The sequence below is a fragment of the Papio anubis genome, chromosome 15, assembly GCF_008728515.1.
Source record: "Papio anubis isolate 15944 chromosome 15, Panubis1.0, whole genome shotgun sequence".
NCBI classification, from domain to species: domain Eukaryota; kingdom Metazoa; phylum Chordata; class Mammalia; order Primates; family Cercopithecidae; genus Papio; species Papio anubis.
The window spans coordinates 20,953,850-20,977,410 of NC_044990.1; the positions used below are offsets into that span (position 1 = coordinate 20,953,850).

At 39.3% G+C, this 23,561-nt stretch overlaps 1 long non-coding RNA gene across 6 annotated transcripts in view; it reads left to right on the top strand.

The window, feature by feature from the left end:
* The window catches only part of LOC110741680, a 165,423-nt gene that overhangs the window by 112,635 nt on the left and 29,227 nt on the right, over positions 1 to 23,561 (top strand). Inside the window, exons 8-9 of one of the 6 annotated variants that reach the window (XR_002518328.2) lie at positions 14,511 to 14,608; positions 15,447 to 18,066. The exons of 4 other annotated variants lie outside the window; for them this stretch is intronic. This is a non-coding gene — a long non-coding RNA (uncharacterized LOC110741680). Of the gene's footprint in view, positions 1 to 14,510; positions 18,067 to 23,561 lie in introns of those variants that run through there. One more of the 6 variants, XR_002518327.2, reaches the window with a different exon arrangement.

Below are 23,561 nucleotides of genomic sequence, written 5' to 3' on the forward strand. Positions count from 1 at the left end.
CAATTGCTATAACCTATCAGTCTTACTTTCTAAATTTCACTCCTTTCAAATTCTTTCTGTTTCTACCAACCTATCCAAGGTATCCAACCTCTATATCCTATCTTAGTTATAACGATAGCTTTCTAACTGGCTACCCCTCATGTGCTGTCGTAACCCTCCAAACCAATTCATACACTGAAGCCAGAGTGCTTTTCAAAATTATTTCATGATACACACACAGCCAAAACTTTTTCAGTGGCTTTCCATTGACGATCAGGATCCTTAACCTGCTCTGCCAGAGCCCGGACTGTCTGACTCCAAACCTCTCAAACCTCATCTCTCACCACTCTGTCTCCTCTTCTCTGTTTGCCACACACACTGCCACTGCCCTGCCGCTGCTGCCACCTTCTTCTTTTTTTGATCAGAGTAATAATGTATACTAATATATGATTAAACAAAATCAAACAACACTGAAAAGCTTACAAATGTAAAGACAACAGACAAGACCTCTATGTATCTGCCATTCCTCCCCACCTAAGAAGCAACTTAACTTTTAGCTACTTCATATAATACTTATGGTCATATTTATATAGAATATGCTTATACTGCTACTTCACATATCCATTTTTATACATTACTTAGTTCCTGTTATTTGATGAGGGTCTGACTATTCCTCTACCATTCCCTTACGTCCTGTCCTTCAAATACTACTAATCACTACTTTATATTAAACTAAAACTTGAGTCAGGTGTGGTGGTTTATGCCTATAATCTTAGCTATTTGGGAGGCTGAGGCAGGAGGACTGCTTGAGCCCGGAAGTTTGAAGCTGCAGTGAGCCATGACTGTGCCACTGCACCCAAACCTGGGCCACAGTGAGACCCTGTCTCAAAAAAAATAAAAAATAAATAAACTATCACTTGAGATTTATTGTATTATGATTACGTAAGTAAAATCCACTGCAGAACCAAGTATAGTATTATGATTGTCTTTCTTGTATGGATTTTTCCTAGGGGATCTAATTGCTTTATTATATTGCTTTCTGCTCATATATTTTTTATTTTTCTAAAACTCCATCATATTGACTTTTAAGATTCTTGAAAGACCTTCTTCCCAGGACTTCACCTTTCCATTCCAATCCTATCTGATAGTTCCTAAGGTCTGCTGCATAGGTGTCATCCTAGGTTTTTCCTTCACTTATCTCCTGGAGTAGGTTCACTTATTGCTTCCTATTTCTTTATTTACTTTGTTATTCTGTTGAATCATATTCTCAGGTAGTTCTTTTTTTGTATTTTTTTATTATAATACTTTAAGTTCTGGGATACATGTGCAGAACGTGCAGGTTTGTTACACAGGTACACACGCGCCATGGTGGTTTGCTGCACCCATCAACCCGTCATGTACATTAGGTATTTCTCCTAATACTATCGCTTCGCTTGCCCTCCACCCCATGACAGACCCTGGTGTGTGATGTTCCCCTCCCTGTGTCCATATGTTCTCATTGTTCAACTCCCACTTATGAGTGAGAACATGTGGTGTTTGGTTTTCTGTTCTTGTGTTAATTTGCTGAGAATGATGGTTTCCAGCTTCATCCATGTCCCTGCAAAGGACATAAACTCATTCTTTTTTATGGTTGCATAGAATTCCATGGTGTATATGTGCCACATTTTCTTTATCCAGTTGATCACTGATGGGCATTAGGATTGGTTCCGAGGCTTTGCCACTGTGAATAGTGCTGCAATAAACATACGAGTGCATGTTTCTTTATAGTAGAATGATTTGTAATCCTTGGGTATATACCCAGTAATGGGATTGCTGGGTCAAATGGTATTTCTGGTTCTAGATCCTTGAGGAATTGCCACACTGTCTTCCATAATGGTTGAACTAATTTACACTCCCACCAATAGTGTAAAAGCATTCCTATTTCTCCACGTCGTCTCCAGCATGTGTTGTTTCCTGACTTTTTAACGATCACCATTCTAACTGCTGTGAGATGGTATCTCATTGTGGTTTTGATTTGCATTTCTCTAGTGACCAGTGATGATGAGCTTCTTTTCACCTGTGTGTTGGCCCATACATGTCTTCTTTTGAAAAGTGTCTGTTCATATACTTTGCCCAGTTTTTGATGGGGTTGTTTGTTTTTTTCTTGTAAATTTGTTTAAGTTCCTTGTAGATTCTGGATATTAGCCCTTTGTCAGATGGATAGATTGCAAAAATTTTCTCCCATTCTGTAGAGTGCCTGTTCACTCTGATGATAGGTTCTTTTGCTGTGCTGAAGCTCAAAAATAATGAGGAATGTTGTTTGCTTGTTTGTTTTTCTGATGTGCCTGGAGTTTGCTGGCAGCATGATATGCTCTGGCTATTTCTTTGTTGTCTGAGAAAAGCACTGACTCTCTTTGATTCAGTTTCTCTCTAAGAAAGGCCAAGGTGTGATCAAGGATGTGTGTAGGGTTGGGTTAGGGGAATTAAATCATTTTGCCACTGGAGGAAAACAACAACAACAACAACAACATCTGTATTTAGACTAACTTCCTTGCAGACAGACCTGCCTTGCCCTCCCTGGGGTCCCTGCCTAGATTCTTAGTTTGGGAACTTGGGCAAATCACTTTACTTCTGTGACTCTCAATTTCTTGTTCTGTAAATGGGAACTAATAGGAGGGTGTCCTACTTAACTCCAAAGGTGTTGTGAGTAACAAATGACATAGCAAATGGGAAAGGATGATGAAAAACTGCAAAATACTGGCCATAAATATCCATGGCAGATCATCTGAAATCTGGGCTGTTAACCAATTTAGCACATAAGCTTAAGGAGGGTGAAGTAAAATGGTTCAAGCTACTTAGGTTTTATCCTCAGGAAAAAGCTGTTCCAACACCCCTAGAGGTTAGTTATTCCCCCTAGGGCAGAAGGCTTAGGAGATAGATGAAGGACAACTTGGATGCTTTTGGAAAGAGAGGTTCTGAGAATCCAGAACCTTGAATAACCTGTTTCATCAAGTTTTTTTAAGGTTATAGACTATGTTGAGTATCTAAAGAAAGCTATGTCTCCTTCCTTAGGTTGAAAAATGCCTCTCTGCATATGAATGCATCATTTTCAATATAATTTTAGGATTTGAATGGGGAATGTTTCTCCCAGAATCTCTGCTTTAGAGATATAGTGCCCGGCACTATGGGGGCACTGTCCATGTTTCCTCAGAATACTTCACCAGGATGACTCCATCTGGAGCTCGGCCGAAAGGGCTGGGTCTTCCAGCCTCTTTCTTCATTTTTGATCTTCTCCTCTCCACAGACAGAAAGACAGAAATTTAGCTCCAAGAAACTAGTGTTTATTGGCCCAGCTTATTCTTTGAAGGCTAAATTGCACCAGCAATTCTCTGGACATTCACTTCTCTTCCCAACCTCTTTCTCCTTCTCCTCTTCCTCCTCTGCCTCTGATTCACCTCAGCTACTGCTGCTGCTTCTATCTCTCCTGCTCCACCTCCTCCTTCTTCTTTCAAAAACTATCCATTTAAAAATCATTTTACAAAATTGTATCATTAATGATAATATGCCTTAAAAGGCATCTTAAAAAGGACATCACATAAGTAATGCAATCTCAGTGGAATCTTTATACTTTTATAGGAAAAGAATTCAGGTATTTATTATGTCCCTGCTGATGAGTGACTAGTATCACTTCATCCAAACTGCCCACCCCCTGAACCAGCATTTCATGTTGTTGCAGAATGGCTAGTTTAGTTCCCCAGTATAAATCATTGGTTATAGGTAGACATGAACTCAGTTATCATCCATAGTATCCCACCTTTGAGGATATTTAGGGTTATAACCATTGAAGGATGAGGATCATCGGAAAAAATGAGCAAGACATAGAAGGACCAAGTGGGGGAAAAGAAACTATGACTCCAAAAATTCACAGACCATGACAATTGCAAAAAAGATGATATCAGCAAATGTGGTGATTTTTCTACAGCACTCAAATTCCTGTCCTGCATGTCAACTTAAAAGAATTTTGTCAGAAGGACATCACACAATAATCTACTCACACCCTGAGGTTTTGAAACTTTTAAAACAATTGAAAAAAAATTGAATAGGTTATATATTCTAATTAATCTGTGATCCCTCTTGATATTTTCTGATGATTGGACTAATGACCACTTTACCACTGTTTAACATCCATATTATTTTTATATTTATTGTACATTACGTTGCTCAGGCTTAATTTATGAGCAGGTAAGCAAAAGTGTTTCCTTTTTAAAGTACCTTTCTAGGTGTGGAAATGTTACTGAGTGAAAGTATAGCAAAAGGAAAACACTGTTGAACAATGTGTTTTAACAATTCTTTGAAGCTACAGACTTTATTGAAGACCCTACAAAAAGCTATGGCTCCTCCCCTAAAGGGGACACAGTGCACCTATGCATATGAACCACAATTCTGAGCATAATTTCAGGATTTGGGTGGAAAAATGTTCCTAGAGTATTCATTATTCCCCAAGCTCTGGTAGGAAGACTGTAGTTTTCTCTAACTCATGCTTGTAGTTTCTATTTTATACTCCTTCAGGTAATAATAGTCTACTGGGAAGAATCATTAAATAAACAAACCAGGTGAAGTCTAATAGGAAACAGTCACTCTACTTAAAGGAAAATGAGAGTGAGCAACCGCACCTTTCTCTATGTTTCTATTTGGCTTTTATGAAAATCTTTTGGGTCTGAAATTCCAGTGTTTATAACTTCCATTAGATTTACCATCCTTTGAACTTTGTTATTTTGTACAGCAATAAAAAGAGGTGAAGGCCGTAAATAGGATCTTAATCGTCCATGCAAATTATATTTCATGGCATATGTTATTGTAGCATTTCAGAAGTTTTTGTAGGAAGTATCTATCTATTTGAATTGCCTGGTAAATATGAAGATGAACAAGGAATACTACATGGACCACTTGATTTCCTCTTTGGCGCTCTGCATTTTATTTCAGAAATCCCTACACCTTATGCTGATAGTCTCATAGAAGTGGTCTGAAAAAGATGTGGTCTGGAAGATGTTGTTTACTGTGGAAAAAAAGACTGTTTTTTTTTTTTTTTTTTGTTCTCCTACTACTGAGAAACTTCACTCATTCGATAAATGTCTCATCTAATTGTCCTAGTTAGATTTTTTCTGAAGAAACTGATCACCTGTATGATAATGATCACCACATATTCTCTCTATATTTTTTCACATTTGTAAAGATTAAACCAACTAGCCCTATAATACTGCACTTAAAAGAATTTACAAATAAGGGAAAGATTAGTCACACATCCATGATTTGGGCTTCCAGTTCTGTTTCTTTTTCCCTTTTCTTGCCTCTCCTTAGGGAAATGTACCTTTAAAAAGTGCCCTTATTGAAAATGAGATGGAAGCTGGGAAAAATAAATCTCAGTTAATCAGCTGTGCTGATTATGGACATGGTGTCTCATGCCTGTAATTCCAGCACTTTGGGAGGCCAAGGCAGAAGAATCACTTGAGCCTAGGTGTTTGAGACCAGTCTGGACAACAAAGCAAGACTCCATCTCTACCAAAAAAATTTTTAAAAACATTATTAGCCAGGCATTGTGGCTCAGGTCTATAATACTGGCTGCCTGGGAGGCTGATGTGGGAGAATCGCTTGAGCCCAGGAGGTCGAGGCTGCGGTGAGCTTTGATTACTTCACTGTACTCGAGCCTGGGAAACAGTGCAAGACCTTGTCACTAAAAAAGAAAATAAAACAAAAGAAAACAAAAACCATAACGACAATAATTTAAGGGTATGTTCCTCTATCACAAAGATAGTCACCATCGCAATCGTTATTGTTATTATTGTCATCACTGGAAACATTATCAACTATTACCATGTGCCAGGAACTATGTTCAGTGCTTTCTTTGCGCGGCCCTAATAAACTGCACTTTCATATGAGGTGGAGGCCTTTGCACAGGCTAGTTCCTTTGCTTGGAATGCCCTTCCCTGCCCCTTTCTGATGCACACTAGCCCATCGTGCTACCCATCAGACATTACTTCCTCTGAGAAGACCACACTGTCTCCATGTCCTTCTGTGTCCCCTTAGCTTTCTGGATTACGAAGCTGCCAGCCGTGGAAGAGCAGGGACCATACGACTGTTTGCTCAATAGGCAGTATGCAGCACACAGCACATGACCTGGTACATGAGACTTTGCATTTGTTCAATACATGTGGCCCAATACATTGATATTAGATAATGACAAAGATAATCATTATCTAATATCAATACATGTGGCCCATATACCATATATGCAGCCATATAGCAGGAAGTGCCACAATGAGGATTCTATTACAGTACTTTTCTGGATCCAGAGATTTAACCACTGGAATTCCACCTCCTGCCTCCTCCTCCTCTTCTGCTGCCTCCTCCTCTTCTGCATCTTACTTCCTGTCCTCTTCATCACAACAGCATAGTGCGGTGTGAAAAGTGCTGGCTCTACATTCAGACTGTCTGGGTTTGAATCCAGATAGTACGTGCAAAACACTGAGAGCTCAATATTTACTGTTTCTAGAATTGCCCTCGTCCCCACTCCCAATATGTGGGTGGGGTGGTGTCATACCAGATGTGCTGGTGTGTCGTTGGAAATAGCCAGGGCCCCTTCCAATAGAATTGATGCTCCAGAGAGGCATATAACACATACGTAGAACTGGATGAAAAATGACAAACTAACAGTTTACTAAGGCCATGGAAAAAGAAAAAGATAAAAAACTAATGATGCATCTAATGGTGATGGTAGAAGGATTCTGGTTAGAGAAAGCTTCAACCAATGAGGAAAATGTGGGAGCATGTGAATGATTCTAGGTTCTAGGTTACGGTGAAACCTTGGATACACTGCTCCAATAACTGGGAAATGCCAAGAGTAGTGGATGAGAGAAATAGAGGGTATCTAGAAAAAGTTCAGGAAGTTGATGGTGGATATTAGTTAAGATACGAGGTGCATTGAGACTTTATTGCAAATAGAGAGACTGATCCAAATGCTAGGTGGCAAAGATTATCATTATCTAAAAGGATGGTGGATTAGGATAAAGCATGGGTTTGCTACATGTTTGTTTCTTATTTTTCTGATGAGTATTTTCAGAGGTAGATTTTGCTAATTCACCGAGTATTTTATTACCCTTGACATTTGATAAGAATTCAAAAATTTAACCAATAAAGAAGACTAAACCAGCATCAAAACCTTTCTTAAGGCCAGGTGTGGTGGCTCACACCTGTAATCCCAGCACTTTGGAAGGCCGAGGCGAGCTGATCTCTTGAGGTCAGGAGTTCAGGAGCAGCCTGGCCAACATGGTGAAATCCCGTCTCTACTAAAAATACAAAACTTAGCTGGGTGTGGTGGCAGGTGCCTGTAATCCTAGCTACTCAGGAGGCTGAGGCAAGAGAATCGTTTGAACCCAGGAGGCAGGGGTTGCAGTGAGCCAAGATCACACCACTGCATTCCAGCCTGGGCGATAGAGCAAGTCCTTCTCAAAAAAAAAAAAAAAAAAAAGAAACAAACCTGTCTTAAGTTTATTAAAGTAATCATGATATGACAGACTCTGAATTTAAAAGGTCAACATGAATGATAAATAAATGAGAAAATTTTATATATTTGTGCACATGTTGCAAAATAGAGAAAAATCAACATATCCTAGAAATTGGTGCTATAATTGCAGGTTTAATTTTACCAGTGGTTACATTTCTCATAGTTTCCTGTGTTGGAGTATGGCATGGGAATGAATGACCACAGAATTAGCAATTATCCTGTAATTTTAAAAGTGTGGTTGAATTTGTTTCTGTTAGCATTAAGTTTTCCACTTACATAAAAACTTACTACACAAAAGCTTTGGGGAAAATGGATCAATCTTATGTTCTTTAGTGTTAGAAGCTAGTGAAGATAATGATATCATTAAACTCAATATCCTTATGAAAAAAAGAACAGTAATGGCTGATTTGTATCTCTAAATAGCTACATTAATTAAATTCTAGTCTCTTGAAACACTGAGATTTGGGGCGGAGAATACACAAAAGTTTTAAATGTTAATTTTGTGCAATAAAACTAAGGTTTCTTCTGGTATTCTTTTTACTTATAGCGCAGGCTCAAAATAAAAGCTGAAATTCCCAAGATATATTATTCTAGCAACAATAAACTCATGCTCATAGTGTTATGTGACTTTCCCTTGATTCTACAGTTCATAGGGCAGGAAAACTGCGTCACTTCTTATATGTATGACTTTGCCCAGTGCAGGGCACAATGTGGCTCAATGAGAATTTGCCGATGAGGGTAAATACACATCTAGTGTGTTAGAATTCAAGTTCTGGAACATTGACTTAGTCACTAACTACCTTGGAAAGAATGTAGGTAGGAAACCTGAATTCACTATCATAGAAAATTCTCAGCATGCCATTTTCTCACTCCAAGATTCCTGGTTTCCTTAAGCAAAGGAAAGTGGGAGTGTGCAGCATTGGAGAAGCAGGAGAACTTTGACTACACAATCTCTCTAGACCTTGGGTTCTTGTCTGGAACATGTTGGTCTGTTACTTTGCAGTGAAGGTGGCTGGGTGGTGGTGCCCTCCCTCTTTAAGAAGACCTCAGAGGTGAATGGGCAGCAGGCAAATGTGTTTTCTTTCTGTCTGCCTGGTCCAGGAAGATGAAGAGCAAAGGCTTTGAGAGGGGAAAATTGTCCAATTGTCCCTTATCCAGGGGAGTTAGAGAAGCCAAACAGCTTGGAAGACTAGGAGCCTCAGTAGAAGCTCTCTTACTTTAGCTATGAGGGAGGCAGAGACATTTCACTTCTCTTCCTGAGGAACAGGAAGACCCAGCCCCACAGGAGGCTGACTTGACCATTGTAACCCATTAGCCTGTTGCAGAGTTGCAGAACATAAGTAGCTCTTTAGGTATTGGGGTATTTGGCTGGTTTGAACTTGAAAATTGAAAAAAACAAAAGGATCCTCTTTTTCCTAATTCTAAAGGTAATATATAGTGATTGCAGACATTTTGTAAAATACAGCAAAATAAGCCAGGCACGGTGCTCACACTTGTAATCCCAGCACTTTGGGACTCTAAGGCAGGTTGATCACTTGAGGTCAGGAGTTGGAGACCAGCCTGGCCCACATGGTGAAACCCCGTCTCGGCTAACAATACAAAAATTAGCCAGGAGTAGTGGCAGGTGCCTGTGATCCCAACTACTCGGGAGGCTGAGGCAGGAGAATCGCTTGAACCTGGGAGGTGGAGGTTGCAGGGAGCTTAGATCACGCCACTGCACTCTAGCCTGGGCAACAAGAGCAAAACTCCATCTCAAAAAACAAAAAAATTACAGAAGAATATAAATCAGATAAGAATTACTTGGTGTGGAATCATCCAGAAATTATAACTATTTAATTTTGGAAATTTTCTTCTTTTTTAAATAAAGTAATGAATAAGTACTTAAAATGGATGGGATCATAATATACATATTGTTTGTAACCTTATAGTTTCTCTCTTAGTATATTGTGAGCAGTGACCCATATCATTACATGATTTTTAATAATTCCACAAAATAGGTATATAAATCACAACTCTATTTTGGGTTATTTACATTGTTTACAGCTTTGGAATTAAAAATAATGCAATGGGCAGTGGCTGGCAAGATGGTCAAATAGGAACAGTTCTGGTCTGCAGCTCTCAGTGAGATCAATGCAGAAGGTGGGTGATTTCTGCATTTCCAACTGAGGTACCTGGCTCATCTCATTGGGACTGGTTAGATAGTGGGGTGTAGCCCATGGAGGGTGATAAAGGAGATATCACCACTGATCCCACAGAAATACAAACTACCATCAGAGAATACTATAAACACCTCTATACAAATAAACTAGAAAATTTAGAAGTAGATAAATTCCTGGACACATACACCCTTCCAAGACTAAATCAGGAAGAAGTCAAATCTCTGAATAGATCAATAACAAGTTCTGAAATTGAGGCAGAAATTAATAGCTACCAACCAAAAAAAAGCCCAGGACCAGATGGATTCCCAGCTGAATTCTACCAGAGGTACAAAGAGGAGCTGGTACCATTCCTTCTGAAACTATTCCAAACAATTGAAAAAGAGGGAATCCTCCCTACCACATTTTATGAGGCCAGCGTCATCCTGATACCAAAACCTGGCAGAGACACAACAAAAAAAGAAAATTCCAGGCCAATATCCCTGATGTACATTGAGGTGAAAATCCTCAATAAAATACTGGCAAACTGAATCCAGCAGCACATCAAAAACTTATCCACCACGATCAAGTTGGCTTCATCCCTGAGATGCAAGTCTGGTTCAACATATGCAAGTCAATAAACGTAATCCATCACATAAACAGAACCAATGACAAAAAACACATGATTTTCTCAATAGATGCACAAAAGGCCTTCGATAAAATTCAACACCCCCTTATGCCAAAAACTCTCAATAAACTAGGTATTGATGGAACATATCTCAAATAATAAGAGCATTTTATGACAACCCACAGCCAATATCATACTGAATGGGCAAAGGCTGGATGCATTCCCTTTGAAAACTGGTACAAGACAATGATACCCTCTCTCACCACTCCTATTCAACATAGCATTGGAAGTTCTGGCCAGGGCAATCAGGCAAGAGAAAGAAATAAAGGGTATTCAAATAGGAAGAGAGGAAGTCAAATTGCCTCTGTTTGCAGAGACATGATTGTATATTTAGAAAACCCCATCGTCTCAGCCCAAAAACTCCATAAGCTGATAAGCAACTTTAGCAAAGTGTCAGGATACAAAATCAATGTACAAAAATCACAAGCATTAATATACACCAATAATAGACAAACAGAGTTCCAAATCATGAGTGAACTCCCATTCCCAATTGCTACAAAGAGAATAAAATACCCAGGAATACAGCTTACAAGGGATGTAAAGGACCTCTTCAAGGAGAACTACAAACCGCTGCTCAAGGTAATAAAAGAGGGCACAAACAAATGGAAAAACATTCTATGCTCATGGATAGGAAGAATCAATATGGTGAAAATGGCCATACTGCCCAAAGTAATTTATAGATTCAATGCTATCCCCATCAAACTACTGCTGACTTTCTTCACAGAAGTAGAAAAAACTAATTTAAATATCATATGGAACCAAAAAAGGAGCTCATATAGCCAAAACAATCCTAAGCAAAAAGAGCAAAGATGGAGGCAACACCCTACGTGACTTCAAACTATACTACAATGCTTCAGTAACCAAAACAGCATGGTACTGGTACCAAAACAGATATATAGACCAATGGAACAGAGCAGAGGCCTCAGAAATAACATCACACATCTACAACCATGTGATCTTTGACAAACCTGACAAAAACAAGCAATGGGGAAATAATTCTCTATTTAATAAATGATGTTGGGAAAACTGCTTAGTCATATGCAGAAAACTGAAACTGGACCCCTTCCTTACACCTTATAAAAAAACTAACTGAAGATGGATTAAAGGCTTAAATGTAACAACTGAAACCATAAAAACCCTAGAAGAAAACCTAGGCTACACCATTCAGAACATAGGCATGGGCAAAGACTTCACGACCAATACACCAAAAGCAATGGCAACAATAGCCAAAATTGACAAATGGGATCTAATTAAACTAAAGGGCTTCTACACAGCAAAATAAACTACCATCAGAGTGAACAGATAACCTACAGAATGGGAGAAATTTTTGCAATCTATCCATCTGACAAAGGGCTAATTTCCAGAATCTACAAAGAACTTAAACAAATTTACAAGGAAAAAAACAAACAACCCCATCAAAAAGTGGGTGAAGGATATGAACAGACACTTTTCAAAAGAAGACATGTATGCGGCCAACAAACATATGAAGAGAAGTTCAACATCACTGGTCATTAGAGAAATTCAAATCAAAACCACCATGAGATACCATCTCACGCCAGTTAGAATGCCAATCATTAAGAAATCAGGAAACAACAGATGCTGGAGAGGATGTGGAGAAATAGGAATGCTTTTATACTGTTGATAGCAGTGTAAATTAGTTCAACCATTATGGAAGACAGTGTGGCGATTCCTCAATGATCTAGAACTAGAAATACCAGTTGACCCAGCAATCCCATTACTGGGCATATACCCAAAGGATTATATATCATTCTAATATAAAGACACATGCATACGTATGTTTATTGCAGCACTGTTCACAATAGCAAAGACTTGGAACCAACCCAAATGCTCATCAATGATAGACTGAATAAAGAAAATTGGCACATATACACCATGGAATACTATGCAGCCATAGAAAAGGGAATTCATGTCCTTTGCAGGGACATGGATGAAGGTAGAAACCATCATTCTCAGCAAACTAACACAAGACCAGAAAACCAAACACTCCATGTTCTCACTTATAAGTGGGAGTTGAACAATATGGAACATATGGACACAGGGAGGGGAACATCACACAAGGCAGCCTGTCATGGGTTGGGGGGCTAGGGGAGGGATAGAATTAGGGGAAATACCTAATGTAGATGACAAGTTGCTGGATGCAGCAAACCACTACGACACGTGTATACCTATGTAACAGACCTGCACGTTCTGCACATGTATCCCAGAACTTAAAGTATATATATAAAAAAAGGCAATGATAAACCTCTTTGTCACCAGACTTTTGTGCATATTTCTGAATATTTCCTTTTGATACATTTTCTACAGTAATCACATTTTTTAAAATTTATAGACATGACAAAAATGTTCTTAAAAGATCTTTAAAAAATTGTTTTTTAAAATGCCACTGACTACACATTCACAGATGCAGACACACAATAGAAAAGATTCAATAAATTTAAGAATACCCCAGGCCTACCTCAAATCTTTAATGGCAGAATCTCCCACTTTTAACCTTCCTGTGCAGTCACCAGTGAATTGTGACCAGACATGTCTGAGAAAGACACCTCATTTAAAAAAGCATCACCCCGGGTGAGGTTACCCTGCAGTGGGGAATTCGTGATTTAGTGAGAATAATGAAGTAAAGTCCAATTTGATAAAACCTCTCAGTCCTTCCTTCACTTTCTCTGCCTTAGGGGAAGAAAAAAGAAAGCCAATTTTCAGACCTGATTTACTGACATTTTCCACAGGCTGGCTTTATGCTCATTTCCTCTCAGCCTGGTTGGCACTACTGGAGTCCTTCATTTTAAACTTCCCAGTCCTGCCTTTCACTCAGGATGGAAAAAGATCTCAACAGCTGTCCTTGCATTGTCTCAGTAAAGGTTTTGCAGATTTTAAGAGCCGTGAAGAATTTAGCAAATTGTCAGCTTTTAAATTCCACTCATGTCATTAGGCACGTGGCGTACTGAACAGGCTTCGAAATTAAAAGAAAACAGATTTTATTTTGGTAACCAGTAAGCCTTCCACAAGCCTTGAATGAACTCCACGGGGAGAACCTGTCTCATGTGACTGCTTCCCAAGCTGCCCTGATGTGACCACACTGAGGCAGCAGCTTGGGGACCCAGAATGGTGGCAAGGGGGAGGGAAGAACAGACAGAAACTGAACAGTATTAACACTCCAAAGGAATCTCAGTGCTGAGCCCATTGGTTCATCCATGCTCAGCTGGGATCAGGTCTGTAGCTAAGGCTGAGGTGGAGCAAAACCAAGATGGTGGAGATGTTGGCAAAATGGAATAGAACCAAGATGGTGGAGATGCTGATAAATGGAGAAAATCAAGATGGTGGAGATGTTGATCTTCTAGCCATTCTCCATATTTATCCTACTTTAGTAGCTTTATTTTTCTCATATGCTCATGGATTTTTAAAATACACCTGCATTATCAAGAGTTTCTTCCCAGAAAGAATCTGATAGATTCATTATCTCCACACTTTAGCCTTTAGCAGAAGTCAGAGATTGATAAACTGGCAGGGCAGGTGAGGATGGCTCGCCTCCAAAATGCTACCAGTCATAGGGGGCTCCGTTTCTTCTTGTAAGGAGAGTAACAATGGCTCTTTCTATTCCATCATTCTTGGAGAACAGTAATTTGTTGGAGAAAATGAAATGGAGTTTGTAAGTGAATGTGCATTTCAAGTTATAAACTAAAAAATAAAACTCTAGTACCAAATAAGGGTTTTCTGTGTATGTTTAAAGTCAAGAATAGTGGTGGTATAATGACAATAATCCAGATTGATCAGCAGATATACTTTTTCTCTTCTTTTGCTCTCCTCTACTGGGTGTCCTTGAATTCTGCTTCTTTGAGCAATGGTGTTCACTCATCTGGATTAGCATCTAGATTTTGGAACTTATATTCCACTATTGCTATTTGTTTTTACAGTTTTCAATTCAGCTCCTACTTAAGTTACTCAATGTCACTACCATAGTTGATCTGTAATACTGAGAGCATGCACTCTCCATGAGTTAAAAACCAATGTCCTTGTCCTTGAAACATATATTAATCCATAGGTAGTAGAACAGTTGCTGTGAACTGCAGCTCAATAAGCAAGGAGGTTAGAACATCGTAACTGATGGAGAAAACTCATTTATTAAACATCTTCAACCCTGCCATTCCAGGTTGGTTGCAAGAATGCTGGGAAGGGAAGCTCAGGGAAAGGAATCCAGAAGTTCAGCACGCAGCACTGGTGTGGGTCAGGCACAGCCAACTGCTGAAGGTGCGTTTTGTGTCCAAGCTGGGAGGTTTACTAGGGTATGCCTGTTGAAGATGGCGGGTAGCCTGGTTGGAGCCTAGAGTCAAGAATGTCAATGGGTTGGACTTTCTGATGAGTTATAGTATCATGTCCCAAGAGAGCTAGATTTTCACAAACTCATTTCCTCAAATTCAAGGTTTTAGAGAATTTCTCTCCATGGCCAAGAGGAAATGAAAAGAATTAACTATGAAATAGTGATTCTGTCAGTCTTAGGGCTACTGCCATAAAACTTTCTGGCCATGTGGGAGGAGCTTGTTTCTCTGGTCTGATGTGGCCTGGTGTCACTCTCAGCATTGATGTCACTCCTGGCCAGGTGTGCACTGTCTGCTTGGGTATCGAGTCATGGTCTGAAGTTCATCTTCATTGATCATCTCACAGTGAAGTTAATTATTTCTGAGACTCTGAAGTCATGGTCTGTTGTGAGTTCAATTGGGATGAACCTAGAATCATTAAAAAATGAGGCGGTTACTTTCTTCCTGCACTCTGGAGAGTGATTTTCAAACATTCCTTAGCAGTAGACTCTTTTGGCCAAACACAACTTTCTGCAGAATTCCAATAAGGAAAATAGGTAAAAGTAGATGTTCTCTGGTACCCCTGGTGTCCAAACCACAGACTTTACCCCAAGACACAGCATGAAGCCTGCTCAGGAAGAGATACCACTAACCAAAGTGGAAAATTCCTCTGCAAATTTGTACGGGAACAGAACCTGCTTGCACTGTGGTAGCACATGGAAAGAACCTGGCGACACTGAGGAATGTCATAGGAAGCAATTCTATGAAGCTTATTTCTGTGTTTACTGCAGGGATGTTGTCAAGGATGTGGTTGATGACATTCCACAGTGTTTCCTTTATGATGATCTGCTGAAGAAATTTTTCTCTCCCCCAGGATGACGATTAACCACATTTCTCCTGAGCAACTGGGCAGCTGACATCTTGTAGGTACTGTAAATTGTGGCCTGTCCCTATATGTACCTATAGGGCAGGGTTCTCAAACCTTACTGCACACTGGAGTCATCTAGGGAGATATTTAAATGCCAGTTTCCAGGCTTACTCCAGACTAATTGCATCAGAGTCTCAAGAGGGGGATCGGCATTTTTAAAGTTTTCTGGGTGACCCAATGTGTAGCCAGTTTTGAAAAAAACAAAAAAAGATTTATTTAATCAGGGAGCCTCTGAAGACACCAGTTTCTGTTGAATATATCTTTTTTTAAAAAAAAAATGAGGGGAAATCCATGCATATGTATATATACATACTAGCTTATGATTATTAAATAAATGGTTAAAAATAATCGTCTTCTTTTCGAGTAAAATTCAATTATTCTTACAGCTTCCTCCTGTAGTAATGTGCTACTTAGGATTTTCCAAGAAGCAGACACCAAGTTGGAATTAGATGTGCAAGAAATTGACCAACAAGATGCCTGGGAGGGAAAATAGAGAGGAAGCTAGGAAGGGCTGTGACAGCTGACAGTGCCAACTGTTGGTCTGACCTTTGGGAGGGAGAGAATGAAGGAATAAGGGGTGGGTGAAGAGTCCTAACTTGACTGCAGTTGTAGGTAAGCCTGGCAAGGCTGATGGGGAGCCTTGAGTCAAAGTCACCAGTCAGAGAAGCTTGAGGCTCCCAGGGACAGGCCAGACTTAGGACCCTGCCGTTGTCTCAGCTATTGATGGGGAGCAACCAAGCGAGGGTGGCGTGGGGGTGTGGGAGCTGGCCTTGTGCTAAGGCAATGGTGGATTTCAGAGCATAGCACTCAGGGCCAGCAATCCATATGCTGTAGTTGTAGATCTGAGAAGCATGTTTTTCTGGCAGCCACAGTACATCACCTGAATTCCTTTCCCGCTCTGATTCTTCCCATCATTTGTGTTTAGAAATAGCAAAGGATTGTGAGGAATGAGGATGTGTGACAGGAGGATGAAAGAAAGCAGCAGGGTCAGGAGAGTGGCAAATGGGGCTCTGTGAAGGTGGCTGCAGGGCAGTAGATGGAGAATTAGTCCTGGTTCAGCAAGAGATCAAAGAGAAAGAGGCAGGGAGAGGAGTGAGTAAAAAATTTGGAGCAGGAGTGAAAAGGACTGCTGGTTAGACCTTAGCAGAGACAGATAAAAGTGTGGGTGTTACTTGCTAATAAGAAATAGATGCATATTTTCACCTAGGGGTGGCTACCTCACCCCATCCAGCAAGGCACATTTCAGCTTTAATATGAAGAAACACACGTGATTTCTTTAACATAGTGGTTTTCTTTCCTGGTCTTATGTTAGAATCATTTGGAGATCTTAAATATGCAAATATCTGAAACTTTAACAGAATAATTAAATGAGAATTTTTGAGGGCAAGTGCAGATATCAGCATTTTTTAAAAGCACCTCTGGTGGTGCCAACGTGCAGCCCAAGTTTAGCTGCTTTACCAAATGGGTCTAAAAACTATTAACAGAGCCTGTGAAGGACCCGTGAACAAAATGTGCATTTATTCACATAGATCTCTGAGAATAATTCGAGGGCACATGCATTGCATAAGATGCTTCAAAGTGCTAAGATTTTTAAACATTTAAATCATCCATGAAAACTGTGTTTTCAGCCTGACTCCCCCTGTTTGCATCAAAGACCATGATAAAAACATTATCTGCTCTGCCACGTCAAAACTGTGGATAGAACCGCTTCCCATTTCCTCTCACACATTTCTTTTGGAGGCAGAGTGAAAAGAGGTTTCCATTCTTAATAGGGCAAAACAGATCTGAAGCAAGAATGTACAGGACCACTGCACACACCGCAGAAGGCAATTCCTGGCTCAGGGTCCACTTCAACAATCATTCCTTAAATACCCTGTGCTTGAGGGACACTGAAGCAGGTATGTGGTAGGACAGGATGACTTACTGGTACTCCTAGGACACCCAGACCCAGCTCTGCTTGAGAATGGGGAGGTCTGAAGATAGAGATCCTAAAAAGGTGGGGCCTTCATAGTGGAAAGAGGAACGCCATATAGATAGACATGAACCACCCAGGCGGCAGTTGTACATTGACTGAAGGACTAGTGGCGATGGTGTGGTCATTTCGTTTTCAGTATAAATCAGCAGTCATTAATTAATGAAGAACCTCTTACGTGCGAAACACTGCAGGATGCTATGGAAATTTGTCTCACCTACTTTTTCAGGGTTCCCTGGTGCTGGCTTCTCCTTTTCCCTGAAATGTTTCTGTGGTAGGCAGAATAATGGTTCCCACCTCACAAATGTCCTAATCCTCTAAGCCTGTGACTGAGTTTCACTATGTGGCAAAAGGAACTTTGCAGATGGGATTCAGTTAAAGACTCTGAGATGGGCTTATTTAGGCAGGCTCAGTCTAATCACCTGTGTCCTTAAAAAAGGAAAACCTGACTGGGCACGGTGGCTCATGCCTGTAATCCCAGTGCTTTGGGAGGCCAAGGAGGGCAGATCACCTGAGGTTGGGAGTTCGACACCAGCCTGACCAACATGGAGAAACCCTGTCTCTACTAAAAATACAAAATTAGCCGGGTGTGGTGGCACATGCCTATAATTCCAGCTACTCGGGAGGCTGAGGCAGGAGAATCACTTGAACCTGGGAGGCGGAGGTTGCAGTGAGCCAAGACCACGCCATTGCCCTTCAGCATGGGGAACAGGAATGAAACTCGTCTCAAAAAAAGAAGGAAAATCCTTCCTGGTTATAGTCAGAGAGGGGAATGTGACCAAGGAGGCAGATCAGAGAGATGGCAGTGTGACCGGCCATGGCTGGCTTTGAAGGAAGGAGTCATGAGCCAAGAAGTGCAGGCAGTTCCTAGAAGCTGAAAAAAGCCAAATCCTTCCATGGAGTTTCCAGAAAGGAACGCAGTCCTCTTGACACCTTGTCTTTAGTCCGGTGAGACCTATCTCAAATCTGACCTACAAAACCGTAAGGTAACAAGTGTATGTTGTGATAGGCCACTAAGTTTCTGGTAATGTGTTACAGTAGCAACAGGAAACATGTGTAGTCCCTGAAGGATCTCAAATCCATTTGTAGCAAGAAGAGACATGCTGCTTAATTTCTTTAGGTTTTATTTTTAAAACTTTTGATTTTGAGATAATCATAGAATCACAGAAGAGTTGCACAATCAGAACAGAGTTTCCATATACCCTTCATGCAGTTTTCTATAACGTTAGCATCATACCTACTAGTAAATTGATCCGTATTAAGAAATTAATACTGATTCAATACACTTACCTGAACGATAGACTTTATTCATATTTTTCCAGATTTTCCACCAAAAGTCTTTTCTTTTTTTCTGTCCCAGGATCCCCCCTTGGCATTTAATTGTCTATCTCCTTAGTTTCCTTCAATCCGTGGTAGTTTCTCAGACTTTCGTTGTCTTTCAGAGGCTTCACACTTCTGAAGACTACTGCTGTTTGGTAAAATGTTCCTTGGTTTGGGTTTGTCTGGAATTTTCTCATGATTAGATTGAAGTCATGTACTATTGGGGAGATATCACAGAGGACGTGTATCTTTCTCAATGCATCCCCAGAGGTACCTGATGTTGACTTGTCTTATTACTAACCGTGTTAACCTTGATCACATGACTACAGGTTTTTCCAATGTAAAATTTCCATCTCTCCCTTTAAAATTACTCTGTGTATATTTTGGAAGATATGCTTTGAGGCTATACAAATATCCTGTTTCTCCTTAAACATTTGCTCACTTATTTTATCATCCGTTAACAAATCTCGTCCTCAGCAATTTCCACTGTGCTGTAATTGTGGGGACTTTCTAGTTCCCTTATTCCTTCTACATTTACTAGTGGGAGTCTGTAAAGAAAAGTTATTTCTTCTCTGCCTTTTATTTATTCAGTTATCATTTGTATCAGTATAGAGTCAAGGATATTTATGTTATCCTTCGGGTTATGATCTAATGCTATCATTGTTTTGTGGCTCTGTTTTGCATTTGGCCATTGGAAGTTCTTTCAGGTAGGTTTCTGTGCCCTTTCAATATGTCCTCGTCCCCCCTCCCTCCTTGCCTTTTATTTATTTATTTATTTATTTTGAGTACTGCTCATTTTGTATTTTCCCTGAGCATCAGATGTGCTCATTGCTACTGGGGTGTCACTGCTTACAGGCCCTCCCAGCAGACAAAACTCGAGATATATGTATGTTTACTAACCCAATCCCCCTCACACATATTATATATGTGTGTATATATGTATCTGCATCTATCTATGCATATATATGTATTTTTAAAATCAGCTCACACTGATTTTTCCAACTTCAATCCCATACCACAAGGTTCATTTTAACCTTCTTTTTATTTATTTCAAATTGTTGTGTCCAATTTTGAGAAGCCTGGCTCTCATTATTTATAATATGTTTACTTATTAGCTCATCCCTATTATGCTTACAAAATTGTTTCAGAGTTGTGAAACCACCTCCCTGTGAAGAACAAATTTACCAACTAGACTGTAGTGTTTGTGTGCAGTTCTTTTCATGTTTAGCCTAACAGACTCCAGTCAAAATACTTTTAAAAAGATACTTAGGTTAATTGCTTTATTCCCCATTGCTTGTTTTTAAAATCTTCATTCTTGCAACTTTTTAGTATTTTAAAATGTGAGATGAATTGTAATTCATTCACTTTCAAGTGCTCAGCTTGAAAACATCTTTTTGAGTAGGAATAGTGCTTTTGCATCTACTCTAATTTTGTCTCAGAGAACGGAGTTGGAAAGCTGTGGCTTTAATGCTTTGACATCCAATCCCTTTGGCCTTGTTAGGGGGCATTCCTTATGTAATATCAATTTAATAAATCACTGTGCAGCACTTATCAATCCTGGATAGTGCTGGCAATTCCAACCTTCCATGGTTATTTGCCACATGTGTGTTTCTCACTCTTCCAGCTGGCTTACAAGCTTCCTGAAGGTCCTGAAAGAACTAATTCAGTCTTTCCATCCTTTTAGCAGACTACCTTGGCCACAACAGATGCTCAAATAGCTCCTTCATCTTTATCTATGGTCAATCTAAGTACAAGACTATTATAGTGTGTGTTGAATTTTCTGTTACAAAAAAGAGACAATCTCTTCTTCCACCCAGAACACTCTTGCCTGTGTCTCTTCCTGTTCACCTCTTGCCTAGCTGACATTTCTGGTAGGTTTAGATTGAGCTGAAGTATTCTTGGACTTTTCTCTCCCCTCCACTGTCATTAGGAGCTCTTTTTCTCTTCCATCAAATGTGGGCAGATGTAGAAAAAATCTGGATAAACCTTCTAGAGAGAACATATGGCTCTGTGGGGTAATTGTTGGTTTTCTGACCCATCTTCCTAAGGAGGTAATTGACTCAGTGAGTGCTGGCCCTGGGTGTGCTTCACCTTAGTATCCCCATGCAGACGGTTGTAGCAAGTGGATGCCCAGCAGGTGCCCACTGAACAAGTGAGTAAAGATGAGTGGTAAGAGGAGTCCCATTGCAGATGCACTAACATGTGTAGTCATCTTGTGTTGGGAGGACTCTCAAAGACTGGTGAGCATTTGCAGACAAAACCTAAGTGCACAGCTGTCTAACTTATGGGCATAGGACTCATTGGAACCAAAAAATAATTGAGAAGAGAAATAATATTTATCAAGTAGCTGTTATGTGACAAAAATTAATAGATACTTTTCATGTATCACCTCATTTTAACCTTCAACAATCTAAGTCAAGTGACTTTCTGTCATCACGTAGAAGAGAAACATCTAGTGTTGGGGGATAGGTGGTTTATAACTTGGCTACTCTTTTCCCCAGCTCTTACATTATGACACCACATTTCAACCCATCTCCCTCTTTTTGGTAAAGTCAACATGCTTCCTACCATATCATGTTATTTAGAGGGAAAAAATGCATTGAATTAATCTGTTAAAATACTAGACATGAATATCAAAGAACTTTATTTTATAAAATGTAATAATGATTATTCAAAATGAACACAAAGCCTTACATTGAGGTCAAGCTGCTTTTCATTAGCAAAGTATTCAGAGGCAAAATCTATCATTGCCAATACTACTCTTGACAAGTCTGCTAAATGGTGATTGAAATCCTTGAACTAGGTTTACAGGATAAAACTTGGAAAGCTCAAAACTGGCAGGCACTTAGATATCCTGTATAATCACCAGAAGTTTTTTGTTTTGAATATATGTCCTGTCATTTTCCTGAAGGTTCAAACAGCTAAGAGGTCATGGTACTGTTGATTTCCATACAAGAATCCAACAGAGCAAAGACTTCCCTTTGATTTCAATGGTCTCATGCATTGGATTGGAAAGCTGGATATCAACTCATTAAAATGTCATGCAATGTTTATGGGTCTAAACTCGGCTCCATGAGACTTGGCAGGGAGTGATGAGGAGTTATTTTTATTTACTTATTTATCTATATTTTTATTGATATGTAATAAAATACATATTTTCAGGATACATGTGATAAATTGACACATGTGTATAATCAAATCAGGGCAATTGGGATATCCATCAACTTAAATATTTATCTTTTCTTTATGCTAGGAGCGTTTTAATTGTTCTTTTCTAACTTGTCTGAAATGTATGATAGCTTATTGTTAACTATAGTCCCTTTACAGATCTATTCAAATACCAAGTCTTATTTCTTCTGTTTACCTTTATGTATCCATTAATCAAGAGGAGTTTTTTTTTTTTAATGCTCCAATTTTTTCAAATAGACTCTTCATAGACCACAGTTTCTGTTCTACAAATTATTATGATTAGAGTGGGGAAATTTGTTACAGTTCAAAATTTTCTCCAAATATTGTGTTGCAACTAGTTTTGCTTTCTAGCCAATTTTATGCTCTTGGGAAGCAAGTTATCAGCAAACACATCTTCAAATGAAACACGAACTTTCACTTCCCCATGGAAGATCACTCTTCCACTTCAGAGGACACTCACTGCCCCCAGAGTGAGACATGTGAGGGGTCAAGTCAATACTTTCCAAGTATGGCATTCCATTCAACAATGTGTAATTCTACTTTAATAAATAAAGCTGTTTAAAATGTTTACCAGTATTACATCCTTGTGACAAACAACTTTCTTACTCAGAGAAAACAATAATTGATAGTAAATGAGGAAGTGGAAAATGATTTAAATCATTTATTGGATGAGGAATGTAAACAAATAAAACAGACAAAAAATGGTTAGCTGTTATTTGAAAGCCATCTTTACTGCAGCCAGTCTACCTAAAGAATCATGTCTGAAGTGATAAATTTAGTAGTTTTTATTTAAGGAATGAAGAAAAAAACCCTTGGCTTTCTTTCCCCTTTACTCATGCTTATACAAAATGAGAAACTGAAAATCTACAAAATAATTTAAATATAAAAGAAAATTATGAGGCTACCTTTTTGTAAAAGATATGCACATGAAAAATAAAAATTCACCCTTTGAACTGACAAGTAATTTTAATAGCTTGTTGAAGCTAAAGTCTTACAGCTGTGCTTGGGAAGCCTTTTTTTCTATTCTTTTTTTTTTTTTTCTCATGCAAATAAAACCAAGAAAAACATACAGCCATGCAAACCTTACCTCAGACAAGTCTGAGAATGTATTATTTCTCAGAACTCAGTTGGACTTATGGTTATTTAGTGTGGATTCTGCTCTTAGAAGATAAATATAGGAAATAATTTCAAAAGGATAACACTTTTGCTTAAAACAAACAATTTTCTGGCTGTCCCTTTCTCTTACCATGCCGTGGCCCTAGACTTTGCTATTCTCATTTCTAGCTCTTTTTTCTTCTTCTGCACTTCAGCTCTAGGCCCTAAGTGGGTGCTGAGTATGCCATACGTCCTCAGTACACTTTTTGGTATGAATTCTTGAGTTCTGGGGCTCCGTATAGGGATGTGTAATAAAAGCCTCCTTTTTGCATCAGACAAAAGTTGCTCTGCTATTACTTAGATTTTCTCCTGGCATAAGCCAGGCCTCCATTGCAAGGCATT